Below are 18613 nucleotides of genomic sequence, written 5' to 3' on the forward strand. Positions count from 1 at the left end.
AAGAACCCTAGCCACCCAGGTCACGGCCAACTCCCAGAAATCCTCTGTGGAAGTGAACTGGGCTAGCATCCTTCCTGCAGCCACTGTGTCCACTGCCAACTCGTTGCAAAGAACCCTGGCCACTCCAGTCACGACCAACTCCCAGAAACCCTCTATGGAAGTGATTCGAGTTAGAAAGCTTCCTCCAGCCACTTTGTCCACTATCAGCTCATCACAAAGAGCCCTGGCCACCCCGGTCATGGCCAACTCCCAGAAATCCTCTGGGGAAGTGAGTCAAATTAGCATGCTTCCTCCAGCCACCCTGTCCACTACCAGCTCATTACAAAGAACCCTGGTCACCCCCGTCATGGCCAATACCCAGAAATCCTCTGCGGAAGTAATTCGAATTAGCATGCTTCCTCCAGCCACCCTGTCAAATACCAGCTCATCACAAAGAACCCTGGCCACCCCAGTCATGGCCAGCTCCCAGAAATCCTCTGTAGAAGTGAAACGAGTTAACATTCTTCCTGCAGCCTCCCTGTCCACCGCCAGCTCATCACAGAGAAGCCTGGCCACCCCAGTGATGGCCAGCTCTGCGGGCCACAACATCATCAAAGTAGTGGGCCCTGGTTGCGGAGCCCAGGCTTTGGGGAGAGGTCCCAGTCCCAGGAAGGGCTCTACCTCTGGGACCACAGCTCCTGCGGGAATCAAGCCCAGCACCCTGCCCTCAGGAGCTTGGCCACCAAATGCAGTGCCTGATGCACCGCCGATTCCTTCTCAAGTAGGTGTTCAATTTATTTTAAAAAATGCCTCCAGTATCAGTCCAGTAACTCTACTGGAGCTTCCACAAGTTTCGCTCCCTTTGAACACCCCGCAGCAGCCTCAGCAGCAGTGGCTCTATCAGTTGATTCCACAAACACAACTGCAACAAACCACAACTACTAGTCATCAGCCCACAACTACTGGTTCTCAGGAGCCAGTGCCACAGGGTTCAAGTGCACAAGGTTCAACCAGTCAGAGAACAGTGTCATCTGCTCAGCAAGCCATTGTCCTTAACCTCCCTGCAGCAGGAAGTTTTCTGCAGCCCCAGGCAGTGGTGTTGGCTGCGCCTGGCTCTGCGGAGAGCCAGAGAAGACCCCGGCAGATCAGCCCTCGCCCTGTGCACCCACTGCTGCCGGCCCCTGCCTCGCAGCCGCCACCCCTGCAGCAGGCACAACCCTTCAGAATCTTGCAGGGCCCCGTGGCTGTCACGACAGTGGCCACGCAGACAGCTGGGCCGCCTCGGGGCCGGCAGGCCACAAGCCAGTCCAGAGGTAAAAGGAAGAAAGGTACATCAACTACTCCAAAATCCTAGGTCTTGCATTACTTCTCTCTTTTTTGAAAACAAAACAAAAAAAATTGAAGCAAAGAGTTTCTGAGTATTTACTTCATCTTTGTCTTTAATGTCTCAGTATTTTACATTGCTAGGTATACAAACCATATAGAAGCACAACCTAGTGCTTTTTATATAAAAACAGGGAAATGTCTTAATGAAAAAAAAAAAAGAATGGATTTTGATGTTAGCTACCATCAGGTCAATATCCTAGCTCTGCAATTTACTAACCTTAAGCCTATTTCCTAAATTCACTGAGTCTCCATTTCCTTACCTGTAAACTATTAATAGGAATATTCACTTCTTAAGTTTATTGTCAAGGTTAATGTAAGATACATTAAATACTGAAATTTAAATTTAGATTAATTTTAACTAATATAAATACTAAATATCTGAAAGAAATAAACCTAAATAAGCTTAAAATAAACTATAGTAATAATATTAGTGCAAATAATAGTTTTGTTATATTTCGTAAAAGCCAACCTTGGCATATAAGCCACAGGAACTTAATTCTTCAAAAAAAAAACCACTAGACTTTTCAGTGTGTGTGTACACACACACACACACACACACACACACACACATCTTTGAGGTTTTCAAAATCACAGAGATACAGGTACAGCCAGAGACCTACAGATGCAGACGTGGATATAGAGACTTGAATCCTCTGTTAAATAAACAGTAGCCCTTCTACTCTGCCTACATGCCCCACATGGTGAAGTCTCTCTCTTTCTGATAAACCTGGATGCATTAGGCACTTGTAATTCGTTCTTCAGGAACTGGGGGATGATTTGGATATATGACTCAATATCATTTGCCAGACAATATTCTTCAAATGCATTATTCATGTGGTGCTTATTATTTTGCAAACATTTCATAAGATACAAATGCACCTGCTGTCTCCTCTTGCTCCTCTATTCTGTCTCAATTATTTTGTCCCCACCAGACAAGGTAATAATCACAAGAGAGAAAAGGTAAAAGTTTCTTGACTTAACAATGGCCAAGTGAATGAAAAACGGTAGGTTTAGATGAACTGATGAAACAAATGACAACGGAATTACAGGGAAAAGAATAAATATTTGTGATACTTAAAGACAGCTGCTAATTAAAAATGATTTCTGCAGCTCCTAAATAATATATTTTACGATAGCATTTTACCTTTACGATAGCATTAAACCTTCCCCCTGTTTAAGTAAATTCATAAATGTGGGTAATACTTTTAAAATACTTATATGTAGGGGCGCCTGAGTGGCTCAGTCGGTTAAGCATCTGACTCTTGGTTTCAGCTCAGGTCCTGATCTCAGGGTCGTGAGACTGAGCCCCGCCCGGGGCTTCAGGCTCATCAGGGAGTCTGCTTCTCTCCCTCTGCCCCTCCCCCCTCAAATAAATAAATCTTTAAAAATAAATATAATAAAATACCTATATGTAACTGTAAAGATTTATATCACTCAAAAATGTCACCTTTCCGAGTTTTTGAAGTTTGCTTCAAAAGAATGAGCAACTGAAAACATCATAAAAATATATTTGTTAAATAGTTCTTTTTGTTAAAAGACTTTATTTTATTGTAATATTTGCTATTTCAGACCTCTACTTGGATGACTGGTAAGCATCATTTCACTTTACATGTCCAAGTATGATGGCATTCATCATTTATTTCTCTGAGCCTGCCAGTGCCTTTACTGTTTGGTGTTAGAATAATTCACAAAGTACCTGAATTAATTACAAAGTAGTTTTAAATACTTTACAAAACAAAATCTATCTGCATACCCTTACCCCTAACGACTTCTACTCCAATTTGTGGGCTTTGAGGGATTCTTAGAGAAATTCTCAGACTTCCTTCTTTTTTTAAAATTTTATCTCAATTCAATTAATTAACATATAGTGTGTTACTAGTTTCAGAAGTAGAGTCACACTTCCTTCTTAACAGCTGAACAACCAACCACCCAATGTAAGGTAACAGTATGAAAAAGTGGGGGGCAGAGTGAGTCCTGACACTAGCAAATAGATTTCTGATAAAACATTTTCATTCGTGACATTTCATCACATGTCATAGTGCATTGCCAAATACCCTTCCCTGCATGTGCATACTCTGTGGAATCAAATTCAAACTATTTTGTTTGGCCTGTCTCTCCTCCCCATTTCCTACCATTTCCGCCTTCACAGTTGTGACTTTGGCAGTACTTAAACGACTGTTGCTCCTGATGGGCTGGGTTGTTCCTCACTTCCATGTTTTGGTTGAGACCCTAACCGGGAACTCCTTTCTATTCTGTGCTTGTAGTGCAATGCTTAGCCTAAGTACCATAGCTCTGGAATCTGAGTCTATTTCTGTATCATCCCTTACTACCTTTAAATTATTTCACAAGCCTATTTGTGGATCAAATATAGTAGTAAAGATAAAGAAAAATAAGAATTAAAAATGTACATTGATATAAGTATCCTTTTCAGATTTTGGGTTTTTTTTTTTTTCAAACAGAGATTGTATTACTTTGCATTAATTTCATAACATTAGCATTTTTATTTAATTGGTTAAAAATTTGCTCTCTCTATAATCATTAATATATGTAATACATATTTATATTCTCTGTATTGAATGTCACAATAGTCTTTTTAAAACATCAAAAGTACTAAATTGGAACTATTACTGTAAAAAATTGGGTATGTATAAAATAGTACGTTTATCAGTATTTAAATGTAATTTCTCTTTAAGCAGAGGTTAAAATCATACTTATATGTAAGAAACAAGAAAATTAAATACAGCTTTTTTGTTTTCTTGGCTTTAAACCAAGAAAATATTCCTAAAGTTATGATCCAGTCATAAGTCATTCTGATGAATTATAACAAAAAATTTTTCTTTTACAAAATTTTAAGGCCAAACTGAGGAACAAGAAGAAGACAAGTCAGTAAGACTCTCCCTTTTATTTCAACTTACCCCATTTCTTGTGCATTTGTATTTCTTAAAGATTTTGAATTTTGGGCATACACTTAATCTATGCAAATAAAACAGTGTTTTCCTGTCTCTGTTTAGCTGTTATTGTAGCATGTGATAGTAGTCTGATGGAGTTTTACTAGACTGGGGTGCTATGTTTGGGATGACAAACATGAAATAATTCTGGTAACAGGGACACTTGGAAGTGGTGCTCATTCTCTACTGCAAATAAATGAGTTATGCATTATCGTTGATTTATAAAATGATGTAAGATTAGTTTTCTGATGCTGTGGACACAGAAAACAAATGGTAGTTTCCAATCTAAGCCCAAATCAAACATCCCAATGTGAAACCCCTGATTTACAAAAGATGTTGCCTTACACATGCCCCACTCCACACAGCCTACTTCACCATAGGTGGGTGAAGGACTTTACATGTTTTATGACTGATGATTCCCGGAGGCAAAGAGGGAGAAGACCAATCAAAACTAGCAGTGTCTAAACATTCACCTAAAATGCATTAACAGTGACTATGAAAGGGTCACCCTACCTTGCATTTATTCAGTCATTTATTCACACACATTTATTGAGCACCTATTACAGGACAGACTATGTCAAAGCCCATAAGACACAAAAGTAAATGAGACATAATGTCTTTCAAAAGCTTACAGTCTAGTACATTAAGAACAAATAAATATTAACAAAGTAGAGAAAACTAGTTTGGCTTGGAAATCAAATTGTATTTATGAAGCACAATTTATGCATTAACCTTTTAATTTTTTATTGTATTTTGAGACAGGCTTTCAATGATCATTTTAAGAAACATTGCAATTTAGGATTTAAAATGGAAACAGCAACAGATATCCAGACGTAGTGTTGATGTAATATCACTCTGTTTTTATCAGTTGCCCTCATTTCAGCTTAATAAGCGCTCTTGGCTCTCATCTTTCAATGTTTAATCAAAAGCAATTAAACTGATATACAAATGCCATCTCCCCTGCTTTAAGAATGACACTTAACACACAATTTCATTATAATAGGCAACTGGAATGTTTGTAGAATGATCAGCTCATTTTTATTTTTAAAATATGTGCTTTTCTTGCAATGTATGCTTATAAATAAAATGTCCACACACACAAATTTGATAAATGCCACGTGGATATTTGTCTTGTATACTGAACACAAAGTTCATTCCATGTGGTATTTCTATTAAAAGGCTGCTATTCTTTTGCTAGTCTCTAGAGAAATAAATATTTTAGCTAATGAACTGCATTAGCAAAAAGTATAAGATAAGCAGAAAAAGAACAAAGTGTGTGTGTGTGTGTGTATGCACATGTGCACATGTATGTGTGTTTAAGATAGACTCTTTTAAGATTCAGTTTCAAATAAGGGATCAGAAGGTTATAGTGGAAATGCCAGACATGTTTTATGAGACCAGATTCAATTAGTTAGGTCTGTAGAGTAGGCTGGCTGTATTAATGGTCCCAGTTCTTCACTCCTGCCTATATCCATACCCTCTGCCATGTAACCTCCACTCTGAGTCTCAGTCTGCTATGTGACCTGCATGGGCCAAGTCATGAAGCAGGAGCTTGAATCAGTACTTACACATCTCTTCTTCCTCTGTTACACCTCTGCTGTTGACGTGAAAACGTGCCTGAGCTAGCTTCTGGAGGATGGAAGTCTCATAGAGCTAGATTCTAGCATTCCCAGTTATTCCATCTTAAGATATCCAAAATCAGTCAACAAGTAGTTAACTTCTAAAGAGAAGGTCAGTTGTAGCTGGCTATGTTTAGGAGACCATATACTTTTTCATCCTGAGGGTAATTTTTTTTATCATCATCAGTTAGGAAAACACATTATGTGGGATAGTACATATCAATGTCTTAAGATTTAATAGATTTTCCATTAAGCATTAATGACATATATTCAATAACATCCTTAAACACTCAGAGGCTTTAGAAAGATACTCTATTAAAAAGAAAGATGTATCAGGATTTGAGCATTTCTTCAAAAAGGAATTATTTTTCCTTGGTTTAGTAGCTGAAAAAACATGAAAAGGCCACATCAATATTAATAATAAATGTGTATTTATCCCACACATTCACTCAATAAATATTTATTGAGAAATTACTATGTGCCAGTCACTGTTCAAAGTTATAGGAAACAAAAGAGATAAGCTTTTGGATTTTTTTTTAAAGATTTTATTTATTTATTTGAGAGAGAGAATGAGAGATAGAGAGCACAAGAAGGAAGAAGGTCAGAGGGAGAAGCAGACTCCCCGTCGAGCAGGGAGCCCGATGTGGGACTCGATCCCGGGACTCCAGGATCATGACCTGAGCCGAAGGCAGTCGCTTAACCAACTGAGCCACCCAGGTGCCCAAGCTTTTGGATTTTGATTGAAGTGCTTTGCTTGGCAAACCCAAATAAAAAAAAGTCCTTAATTCAACCAGATACAACAAACCCAACAACATGAAAATCACTAAAAAGTTTATTTTTACAGAAATAAAAAGTTAAAAATACTAAATTTGTGTTTATGCACAAAAATGAAACAAAAATATAGAAGATTGAGATATGTGAGCTATAATTAATATGCCTTAATATTGTTTTAATTTTGACTCCTATAATTAATTCCTGATTAATCTGTGCCCCAAGACTTATATGGCTAAGAACCATTTAAGTGAATCTAAAAACTTACAGTTTTAGCATGATCTGAAGATGAAGAGTTGCCAATTTATTAAGCCCTGAATCATGGAAACCCCTACCACTTGTTGGAAGTGTTTAAGGGTTTGGAGCATGGTGCGAAGGTGAAGTAGACGGGATTTAAATCCAACTTCCACCATTTATAAGTTGCCTGACCTTGAGTCAGTTATTTAAATTCTAACTTATTATCATAAACATTTTTTAAAATTCCAGAGTTGTACTATAGTAAATATGGCTTTTTAATTTTGGAATTATTAAGAGTAGACATGGTTTTTTCCTACTGATTCTACAGCTCCATGCAATCCTTTCTTACCTATAGCAAGAATCTAAAATGAAAAAAGCAAAAAGAATTCTAGCCAATTAGCCTAAGTTTACCTCAATCATGTGATGTGATGAGCACTGGGTGTTATATGCAACTGATAAATTATTGAACACTACATCTGAATCTAACGATGGCTAACTGAATTTAAATAAAAAAAAGAAAATAACTAAAAATACTGTTTTTTCCCCTCAAAATGAAATATTTCATAAGATTCCTAGGCCAGAATCTAAGTAAAACTAGAACTCAAAGAATTAAGTGGAAAACTGAGGATATTTCCCTGAGAGCATTAACTGGACAGGGGGCTCAGTTAAATTCCACACTGGAGAGAAGCCCCATCCAGTAAAGCTAAGGGTTACACCCTCAAGAAAATGATGAAACATACTAAACTTGACCTTCCCCAAATCCTGACACATCATTAAGGTAGATTTACACTACAAATTCATATTACTGAGTCCCTCAAAAACCTCAAGCCATGAATTTCATTTAATTTATAGTGATCCCAGAGTATCACATGTTAGACACCTGACAAGGCAAATGGAAATCCTTTCTAGAAGAGTTCTCCTTCATCCTAAGCCCCAGAGAATCCACAAAAATAATATTCCAAGGAAAATGATCAGCTCATTGAAAAAAAGAAACAAAAAGCAACTAAGCACAAAAGCAAATAAGGGGCCTTGAGCAAAAATCAAGAGAAAGAACAGAGTAGCTCTCTCTCTATTCTCTGTGGTGAAAATACAGATTTAGGATATCAACTAGCACTTTTAAAACAGAAATAAAAGAAAAGCATAAAGCATATATGGATATTTCTATACCTGTCTATAAAAATTACCTAGCTAATTTGAAATAAAGCAATTCTTCGAACCTCCAGAAAATGAAAAATATAAGGAGTGTACTTGTGCTGAGCAACCAGGTATTGTATGAAAGTGTTCAATCACTATATTGTACACCTGATACTAATATAACACTGCATGTTAACTAACTGGAATTTAAATAAAAACTTAAAAAAAACAAAACCTCAAAGGATAGGTTTAATATCACATTAAGTACAGCTAATGAGAAAATAGCACTAAAGCATACAGTGGTGGGAAGGGGGAAGTCACTAAAATAGGAAAGTGACCACCATCTCTTGAACATCCTTTACTCAGGGCGAGCCAGGACAAATGGGTAATGGAATACTCATTATAAATGGGATGGATCTTGAGGGGTCACAGATGATGGTAGGATAGCTTTCATAAGAGCAAGATGTAAGGACACCAATGCTACAGACTTCTAGACTGCATCCTTGGCATTGGTCACCCTTAAAAGGAATGTTTTGCTGTTTATATAAAGGACAGGAAGAAGGTAGAGCAAATCAAAATACACTTTCAGGAAAAAAAAAAAAAACAACAACCAGAATGCTGGCCATGTATGTTAGAAGCTTCTTCCCAAGTACTGAATTTTATAATTTTTTCAATGCCAAAGTGAATGCAAAGAGCATAAAAATGTGATGCTTTTGTTCTGTAATCAGACTTCTAGAGAAATAATAACCAAGCCCTTATGTACCAAACAAGGTATTAAGGGTTTTATACACATTATTTTCTCAACCCTCACAATATTCTTGGAAGAAGAAATTAATATCCTCCTTTGATACCTAAGGAAACAGATTCAGAGAGAAGAAATAAATTGTAAATAATTGAACAAGATTTGAACTCAGGTCTGCTGGCTCAAGAGGCCAAGCTCTTAATACCAAAAACAGTGTTTGTTTGTTTGTTTTTTTTTCAGTAAACTCTATACCCAATGTGGAGCTCGATCTCATGATCCCCAGATCAAGAGTTGCAGTCTCCACCCACTGAGCACTGAGCCAGTCAGGTGCCTCCCAAAAAATAACACTAAAAATAGTGTTATATGTTATATATATACTTTTAGTGTTATATATGTATTTTAGTGATATATACATTATGATATGTGATATGTATATATTTTAGTGATATATATGTATACACACACACACACATATACATGTAAGTAAATCCAGGTTAAAACATCAGTGCCATCTCATTTTAAAAGCACTTTTTATATCCATACCATTTCAATGAAGTTCCCTCCAAATTCCTTCCCAGATTTTTGACAACTTACTATTAAACTGGAAGAATATTGCTAGGCAAAAGGACTCTGCCCTAAATATAAGTTGTTTACCATTCTACATTGTGAACAATGACCTAAGTGGAAATAAAGAAGACAACCTGATAAACATGACCAGTTTGGGATCTAAAAGATCACTCAGCTTAATGGTCAACTATAATAGGGCAAAATGTAACATCAATGAAGAGAAGAGCCTCCATTTGGTTACACAGCCAACTGCAAAAGATTTAACAGCTGCCACAACAGTGGCAGCATGGGACTAGGAGCCATCTGGGGGATGTATCCAAACTAATTTTAGCTAAAAAAAAAAAATCACAATATTTAGACCAAGAGAGGGGCTAGTCTTGTTCTTTTCCATGTGTTAGACCAAAGAAGAGTGATGTGACTAGAAGCTCTGTCAAATGAATCACTGTGAGAACGAGAGATGTTTAGCCTATAAAAGAATATAGGAGCATAAGAAGTGGGAGAGGTGACAGAGGAAGACATGTGTCCCCAGGCATCTGTCCATAGGGAGACCCTAATGATTTCCTGTCAGGGTGGCTTTAAATTCAATTATGCATGTTAGATATATTGAGAGTAGAGCCCCTTCAAATTTTGTTTTCTGTTTTCTGTGGGTTTATTAGTAGCTGGGAAACTCTAGCAAGGATCTGAGCCAAAGAAGGCATAAAGATATTACATCGCCTCTGAGCCCCATTTACACTCCCAGCATTACTGGAAGAGTAGGCTAAACAGGGACATTATAACTTTCTTAAAATATCAGAAGAGTTTTTGTAAGAATGAAGAACTGCAATTGCTCTAGGGTAGGGTCCCAAGATACAGAATTTGGCTCAAAAGGAGGGAACTCTGGCGAACTCAGAATAAAGAAGAAATTTCTAACTGAATGATGCAAACAAAAATGCCTGCCTCAGGACGTCATGGACTTAAAGTTCAAATATAGGTTAGATAACCATGTGGCAGATACGGGAAAGAGCACATGAGTTCAAAAAACTAAATGAGTGAAAAAGTCCCCTCCCTCATCCTATGATTGTTTTAGACTAAAACTCCCAAACCTCTTTCTTTCTTTTACTCTTCCTGGATCTTCCAGTCTCATTGTCAAGTAATGGTTTGAAAGAATCATCCACAAAATTCTTCTAGTATCTTAAATCCATTCAGTTAAAGACCAGAATATATCATCTACCCAATTTCCTGTTTCTTTTCTGATACCACATTATCCTAGTCATCCAAGCAGGAAACCAGTCATTATGGGCCCCTCCCTCTCCTCCTTAATCAGTTGCTAAATCATGTGGATTCTGCTTTACAAAATGTTTCCTATACCCACCTCCCCCTTTCCAGTTCTTTCCCATTCTCCTAGTCCCAACTTTCACTATTTCTCACATAGGCCATTTGGTAATGAGCTGTTAACTATTACCCCTCCTTCTGATCTCACCTCCATTCTATTTATCTAACATATGACAGACAAATCAATTTTTCTCAAAAATAGGCTGGATGACACATCTCCCTCTTCAAAATTCATTACCTCCTACAGAATTAAGTACAACCCCCTCACAATGGGATGTGATCTGAAAGCTACACTGAACTTTTCCATTCTCTCTCTTACTGTGATCATAGGTGCAATAACCTCCATTTCTGCCAAAGCTTTTGACTTTACATCCTTGGATTTTCTATCCATCTTAAGTGACATTAAGCCCTTGCCTGGAGTGCCTCTAATTTTCACCTTTGTAGTCAAAACTCATTTCAAACATTACCTCCTCTAAGACATCTTTACATGTGTGATTCCAGTCAATTATAATCCTTCAGAGACATTTATTTATATTTTCTTTAGGCCACAGTGTAGTCCACTTTGTATTATATAAGTATTTGCATACACAGAAGAATTCACCCTATTATATCAAACACCTAGAGCAAGAGTCACTGATGCTCTGTAGCATCAGGCACAGTGTAAGTGTTCAATAAATAAATAAGAGACCAATTAGTACTGCCGCTTTTCAGTATATACATTTCATTCTTTAAGTTGGTATTCTCATAAAAATATGACAAGTGTATAGTCCATACACAATCATCACCACCACTGGATAAACCTGCCAAGGTGCATTTCCTCCTGAAAGTCAACAGTGAAGGTTTAATAAACCCCAGTAAAAGTAGTTCACAAAATCCATCAGCTCTCTCACTTAAGAAGATATATCCTATGTACAAATCAATTCTCAGCGTAAAACTCCCTTTCTTGTGGGCATTATATTTTTGGCTTTATTTAACAAGTAAAATATATAGATACACATATCTTACTATGCTCAGGCACTGTTATAACTGCTTTACAAAATATAACTCATTGAATTTATCATGCAGTTTGATATGTAAAATCCTTCAATTCAGGGATAATGCTAAAAGTATCTTTTATGATGCCTGCTTAGCCACATACATTTTTAAGTGAAACTTCTCCCTTTTAAGCACAAACTTAATCTCAACTGAAGGCAATGAAGCAAACTCCCAGCTCCTACCACTCCCCTCACCTACATAAACCTCTACAATGAGGACAAGTGAATTGGAACGGTGACAAGCAAGAGGGCAGAATACCAACTCCCCAAAGATGTCCACATCCTAATCTCCAGAATTTGTGAATAAATTATCTTACTGGGCAAAAGAGACATTACTAATGGGATTAAATTAAGGCTCAAGAAATGGTAAGATTAGCTGGGATTATTCATGTGGGCCCAACCTAATCACAAGGGACCTTACAAGGAAAAGAGGTAGGCATTCCTTTAATACAGACTACACCTATGTAAAGATCTTGACAAGTACAAAAAAAGAGAAGAGATGGGTCTCTTCTCACTCTTTGGGGGTCTATCTATTTATATTATTTGTGTATAATTGACACACAATGTTACATTAGTTTCAGGTGTACAACATAGCGGATGCTACATTGCTGTTACGCTCTGCTCACCCCAAGTGTAGCTAACCATCTATCACCATGCAGTGCTATTGCAATATCATTGACTATTCCCTATGTTGTACCTTTTATTCCCATGACATATTCCATAATCCATAGCTGGAAACCTGTACTCTCACTCCCCTTCACCTATTTGCCCATCCCCCACACCCCTCCCCTCTGGCAACTATCAGTTTGTTCTGTCGTTATAGGTCTGATTCTGCTTTTTGTTTGTTTATTCTTTTGTTTTTGCAGATTCCACATATGAGAGAAACCAATGGCATTTGTCTTTCTGCCTTGTTTTACTTAGCATAATACTCTCTAGGTCCATTCCTTCTTCTTTTAAAGTTCAAATCAAAGAACAGAGCTGGCCTCAATAAACAAGAATAAATATATTTTGGTGATAACCCAAATAGCCAGAAAGTCACATTCCTATTTTAGAGGAAATATTAAAAAGCACAGGGAAAAGAAATATAAAACTCTTACTAACTGCCCAATTAATTGAGTTAATAATATTCTATTGTTTGATTTGTAATGTGACTTAAAAATTCAAAGAAACTGTCAAGTATCATGCATGTATACACATACATACATGTTCATATATACACCAATTTCTATCATACACCATTCACAAAATAAATCCTAGATTGATGATACATCAAAATGCTTCTTTAAAAAAGCTATAAATGTACCTGACTTCAGATTCTGACACTGGGATCAGGAAGGCTGGAAGGCTTTCTTAAATAACACACCCCAAGGGCGGAGGGAAACATGAAAGACCAGATTGATACATTAAACTTATAAAATTTAAAGAACTTTTAAAAACCTAAGCAAAGTAAAAACAACACATTCTAAGAAAATATCTGCAATGTGTAAAATCTTAAAAGGATTAAAAAGAACAATTTACAAAATATTATCTACAAATCAATGAGAAAATAAAACAATATAAAAATGGTCAAAGGTGATAAACTAGGCATCTCATAAAGGAGAAAGAATAAAAAAGCCAGTACGTCTATGAAAACTTAAATTCACTACAAATGAGAGAAACACATACTAAATTAACACATCGATAGCATTTTCTCTTTTCATTGCTTCTAAAAGATAGGGGGCCTATGAATTCTTTTTTTTTTTTTTTTTTTTTAGTTTTTGATGTAGTGTTCCATGATACATTGTTTATGCATAACACCCAGTGCTCCACGCAGAACGTGCCCTCTTTAATACCCATCACCAGGCTAACCCATCCCCCCATCCCCCTCCCCTCTAGAACCCTCAGTTTGTTTTTTAGAGTCCATCGTCTCTAATGGTTCGTCTCCCCCTCCGACTTACTCCCCTTCATTCTTAGGGGGCCTATGAATTCTTATACTCTGCTGGTGGGAAAGTAAATTGGTACTGACATTTGGAGGACAATTTCACAGTATCTATTAAAATTAATGATGCCTGTACCCTATGACTATCAGTTCCACTTCTTAGTATCTATCCCAAAGAAATACTTGCTTACGTGTACAATGAGGCATAATCCTGGATTAGAACTGAAGCACTGTTTGTAATGGTGTACCATTTGGAGAATCCTAAACAACTACCTATAGGGAAACAGCTTAATAAATTTTTTGTGACATGCAACTGTGAAACATTCTTCATCAGTTAAAAAGAATGAGCTGAGCCTGACATGGGGAAACCTCCAAGATACATAAAGATAATCTGCAAAACAATTCATACAATTTCAGGAACAAATATCTGATTGCTTATACTCTAGTCTTAAAAATGTGGTTACCTTTGGAGAAGTTAGAGGGTAGAAATGAGTAGTGGCCAAAAAATACTATGGTGTTATACGTGCATTTTATAAAAAAATTTTTTTTACAAGAATAGATTTGTTTTATTTGTCTAATTTAAAATACGTGAAGATTATAAATGCTGTAAAAAAAAGGAAAGTGAATCAAGGCAAATGTTTATGTAAACTAAGCAGCTAGATGAGTAAATAGATGAATGAGGCTTTTTAAATTTCCCTTTCTGCGAACATAAATATATTTCATGTTTATGATAATACAATTTAATTCCATAGATGAAAATACGGACTTGAGTATGGCAAAAAAAGCCCCTAAAATAAATAATTAATTTTATTATTTTTTTAATTTCAAAGATATATGGTCTTCTATTTCTATTCATTCTTACTCATTTCCATTGAATTACTTTTCTGGTTGAAATGAAATGATCATGTCAACCGCAAAAGACTGAAATCCCAGATCAGTGAAACTTTCTGAGCAGATTTATAACTTGCTTTTGGGAACAACAGAAAGCAATGCATGTTACTGAATAATGAAAACATAGGCATAAAAATGGAATATTTTCATATGCATGGCAAAGCTCTGAAAATATCTCCATGCAAAGTGTGCTAATAAATGTCAATTTTCATGTACTTGGCATTCTGCTCATTTACATTAACCCACTTTTGAAGTATCCTTAATACAGAATTTTCTCCCTTGTTTTCCTACCTACACACCTACGCCTGTGTGTGTGTGTGTGTGTGTGTGTGTGTGTGTCTCTTGTGGGGCAAGAATGAAAGCTTAATTAAAAAAAGTTTTTCACTGATGTTTGTTGGGAAAGTTTGGCTCTTAAATGAATATTATACACACACAGATGCACATACATATATGGATGTTCTGATATAAAACAATACAAATCAATCTTTTCTCACAGAATATTATAAGGCTGGCTAGTATGTGAGGGAGTGTTTTCTGCACTTGAAATTCATCATAGTATGCTTTTTGCCATATCTCTATCAGATAAAGCTATTTCATACTTTCAGAAAATTAGACATTTACTAAAATCAATGAGGTATTTAATTTCTTGACTTTCTACTATGGGCTTGGTTTTATGGAATAATAGTAAGCATAAGTGTAGCAGGTAGCCCCAGTTTTAGAGGGGTTCTTTGGGAGCAAAAGAAAATATTAATCTTAACCCCAAGAAAAGGGGCTAGAACATCTGTACCATTTCTGTGCCCCAGCCCTATTTACTCATGAGCCGTTCTGTCTCCCCTATAGTAGCTCAGCTTCTCCCTGACTGACTGGAAAAAAAATATGGAAAATAAACAGAAGAAAGCAAAAATTACCTGAAATCCTACCACAGGAGAAAACCATTATTAATAATACGGGCATTTTCTGTATTTTTCCAATGAGTTTGTTTTTTCTTTCAGCATCCAGAAAAAGTTAAAGCTATTTTCATTTTTTAAAAGATTGATTGATTGATTGATTGATTTGAGAGAGAGAGCACACATGAGTGAGCACATGAGCACCATGGGCAGAGGGAGAGATAATCTTAAGCAGACTCCATGCTGAGCGTGGAGCCCAACATGGGGCTTGATCTCAGGACCCTGAGATCACAATCTGAGCTGAAACCAAGAGTCAGATGCTCAACCGACTGCACCACCCAGGCACCCCAAAGCTATTTTCATTTTAAATGATAAATGTGGGGGAGGGGTAAATCAACAAGTATATTGTTTTGATTACCTAAGTAGTTAACACTTGTTGGTAGACAGTTTAGGAATTGTCATCTCCATCAGGCACTGATATGAAAGACCTCCAGAAGTAATGATGCTGAGCTAAGGGACTTTTTCCAGTGTTAATCTGTTTGAAAATCTATTCCACAAGAAAGAAAAAAGCCTTCATTCTCTGTTAACATTAGGACCCGTGACCCAGTTACTGTGCCCCATTATCCTGCTTCTTTGACAATGTATAGTCCACTTGCTTTGTGCTTCTTTTAATAGTGCTTACTTGAACTTAAAGAGAAATGCATTATTACCATCATTATTTTAAGCTGCATGTTAGCATAATTAGACAATTAAGGTGATACTAGTCTACATTCTAAGTCATGTTTACATTTTAAAAAGTGATATATAATTAGAAAATAGACTAAATTACTCTTCATGTTGTGATGTATATCTGCCTTTTATATATATGCATATCCTCCTCTGCTAAAGTCTGTCCTTTGTTGTGACTAAGGCAAAGCTGCCCAAATGCATCACTAATAGCCAGATGCAAGGGTATTTGTTAAATGATTCATCCTCAAAAAAACTTACACTCTTGGGGCACCTGGGTGGCTCAGTTGGTTAAGCATCTGCCTTCAGCTCAGTCTTGATCCCAGAATCCCGGGATCGAGCCCCGCATTGAGCCCGCATCCCTCCCCGCAACAAGCCCCGCATCGGGCTTCCTGCTCAGCGGGGAAGTCTGCTTCTCCCTCTCCCTCTGCCCCTACTCCTTCTCTCTCTATCTTGCTTGCTCACTCTCTCTCTCAAATAAATAAAATCTTAGAGAAAAAAGTACACTCTTGGCCTTTCTTTTCTAATCACACCTATCTTCATTTTATTTTGTGTCTTAAAATTGGGGAAAATGTGACATTATTATTTTCTGTTCAGATATACACTTGTTTATTTGTTTACTGTTTCCCCCACTAGAACCTAAGACAAATGGAGGCAAAAGCCGTATTTTTTTAATTCACAATTTAATCTCTGATGCCTAGAAGAGTCCAGAAACACAGTAGGTTCTCAATAAGTGCATCTGAAAGAATGACTTATTTTGGTCCTCAGATTTAAGCTCCTATCACTTCCCGGTGTCAGAAAGTTTATCCTAAAGCAACCATCAAAAAATAAAAGTCACAGCAATCATGGTGCATCAGTACACATTTTTCGTTTCCTCTACACTTTTTTGAACTTATTTTCACCCCAACATTGTTCTCACTATTCTCACCATTTTCATTTGAATATTACTAGCATGCTCCATGTTCCAGTTCTTATTCATGTAACTGAAAATTTTCCTCCTATCAAAATAACATTTTCCCCTTTGCCTCAATTCAACTTTTCTTCTCAAAACCACCACTATATTTTCATTGTCTTTCAGATTCCATTGTTTCATCTTTGTCTTCAACTGTAGTCATCATTATTCTCTTCACAGTTCTAACATTCAACTGTTCGCTTGATTATACTCAAGTGCACATCCTATTTCGTCTCCCACACATTTTATGCTTTTTATACATTAAATAAGTGTGCTACGTAGCTTTCTATATCTGTACCCATTCATCATATATTTTTAACAAAAGATCAACAGATTATAACTCCATAAATAATAGCACTTCCTTCTCTCCTAGTGGATGTCAGCACATACAAAGAGCCTCCTCACCTTTTAGTCAGGGCTGTAGAGGTGCCATGGACATCTGGAGTCTATTTCCTGAAAGCGGGGGACCACATATGAAGTCTCTATGAGTGTGCTGATACCTAACTCACCTCCATTTCCAGAGATACCTTTCTAGCCTTTTTCTGTCTGCCAGATTAAGTGAAGAGAAACAGTCCTAAGCTAAGGATGACAGTGGTGAAAACAATGATTTAAGTAGACATTTTAAAATTCTTACCTAGGATAAGTTCAGAATTACAATAAACTCATTGGTCGGGAAATTTCTCTAATTTTAACTGGATCTCTAATGCATAGTAAGATATGTATTGTAATACCAATATTTTTAAGTATATTAGATGCTCCTTTCTTTTTCATGTAAAGAAGCCCTGAGTACAGATTACAGATCTAGTATGGCAGCTGCATTGTGTCTTCAGAGACACCAGCTCCTTCCTGCTTTCTCTTCTATTATCTTTGTGTTATGTTCCTTAGATCTAGACCTCTCACTGTAGTGGCTCTGTTTCAGGAAGGAAGAAGGGAAAAGGCAAATCGCCAAAAGGGTGCTTGCCAGCTGAATCGGATCCCTGTAGGGAAGTTGCCTGGAAACCCTATCCAGGAATTCCTAGACTTCACTGGCCAGACCAATGCCACATAACCACAACTAAGAACAAGGAAAGGACGAAAATGTAGTTTTCTTTTAAGCTGGGCGCATTTCTATCCTGAATAAAAAAAGTAGGTCTGTGCCATAAAAAGGAAGGCAGTACTGATAAATGCTAAAATGTGGATGAACCTCAAAAACACTATGGTAAGGGAAAGAAGCCAGACACAGAAAGTCACATATTGTATGAATCCATTTATATTAAATATCAAAAAAGTAGTAGATCTAGAGAGACGGAGTCTGGATTGGTAGTTGTCAGGAGCTGGGGAGAAGGGAATTGGGACATTTTCTTTTGGAAATGTTTGAAAATGTTTTGGAACTAGATAGAGGTGGCGGTTGCAAACATTGTGAATGTGCTAAATGACACTGAATTGTTCACTTTAAAACAGTTAATTTTATGTTATATGAATTTCAGAAGTTCACCATGAATAAATAAATAAATAAAAAGAGATAAAGTGGG

At 36.9% G+C, this 18613-nt stretch overlaps 1 protein-coding gene and 1 pseudogene across 1 annotated transcript in view; one reads left to right on the forward strand and one right to left on the reverse strand.

Annotated features, from left to right (window-relative positions):
* Positions 1–1333, forward strand: part of LOC112812898 (transcription factor SPT20 homolog pseudogene) — a 3861-nt pseudogene extending 2528 nt beyond the window's left edge.
* IL1RAPL1 (interleukin 1 receptor accessory protein like 1) overlaps positions 1–18613 on the reverse strand; it is a 1391691-nt gene that overhangs the window by 610332 nt on the left and 762746 nt on the right. The gene's annotated exons all lie outside the window — the stretch shown is intronic.

The sequence above is a fragment of the Callorhinus ursinus genome, unplaced genomic scaffold (genome assembly GCF_003265705.2).
Source record: "Callorhinus ursinus isolate GAN/ISIS: 27379988/994484 unplaced genomic scaffold, GSC_fseal_2.0 scaffold16, whole genome shotgun sequence".
Lineage (NCBI taxonomy): Eukaryota > Metazoa > Chordata > Mammalia > Carnivora > Otariidae > Callorhinus > Callorhinus ursinus.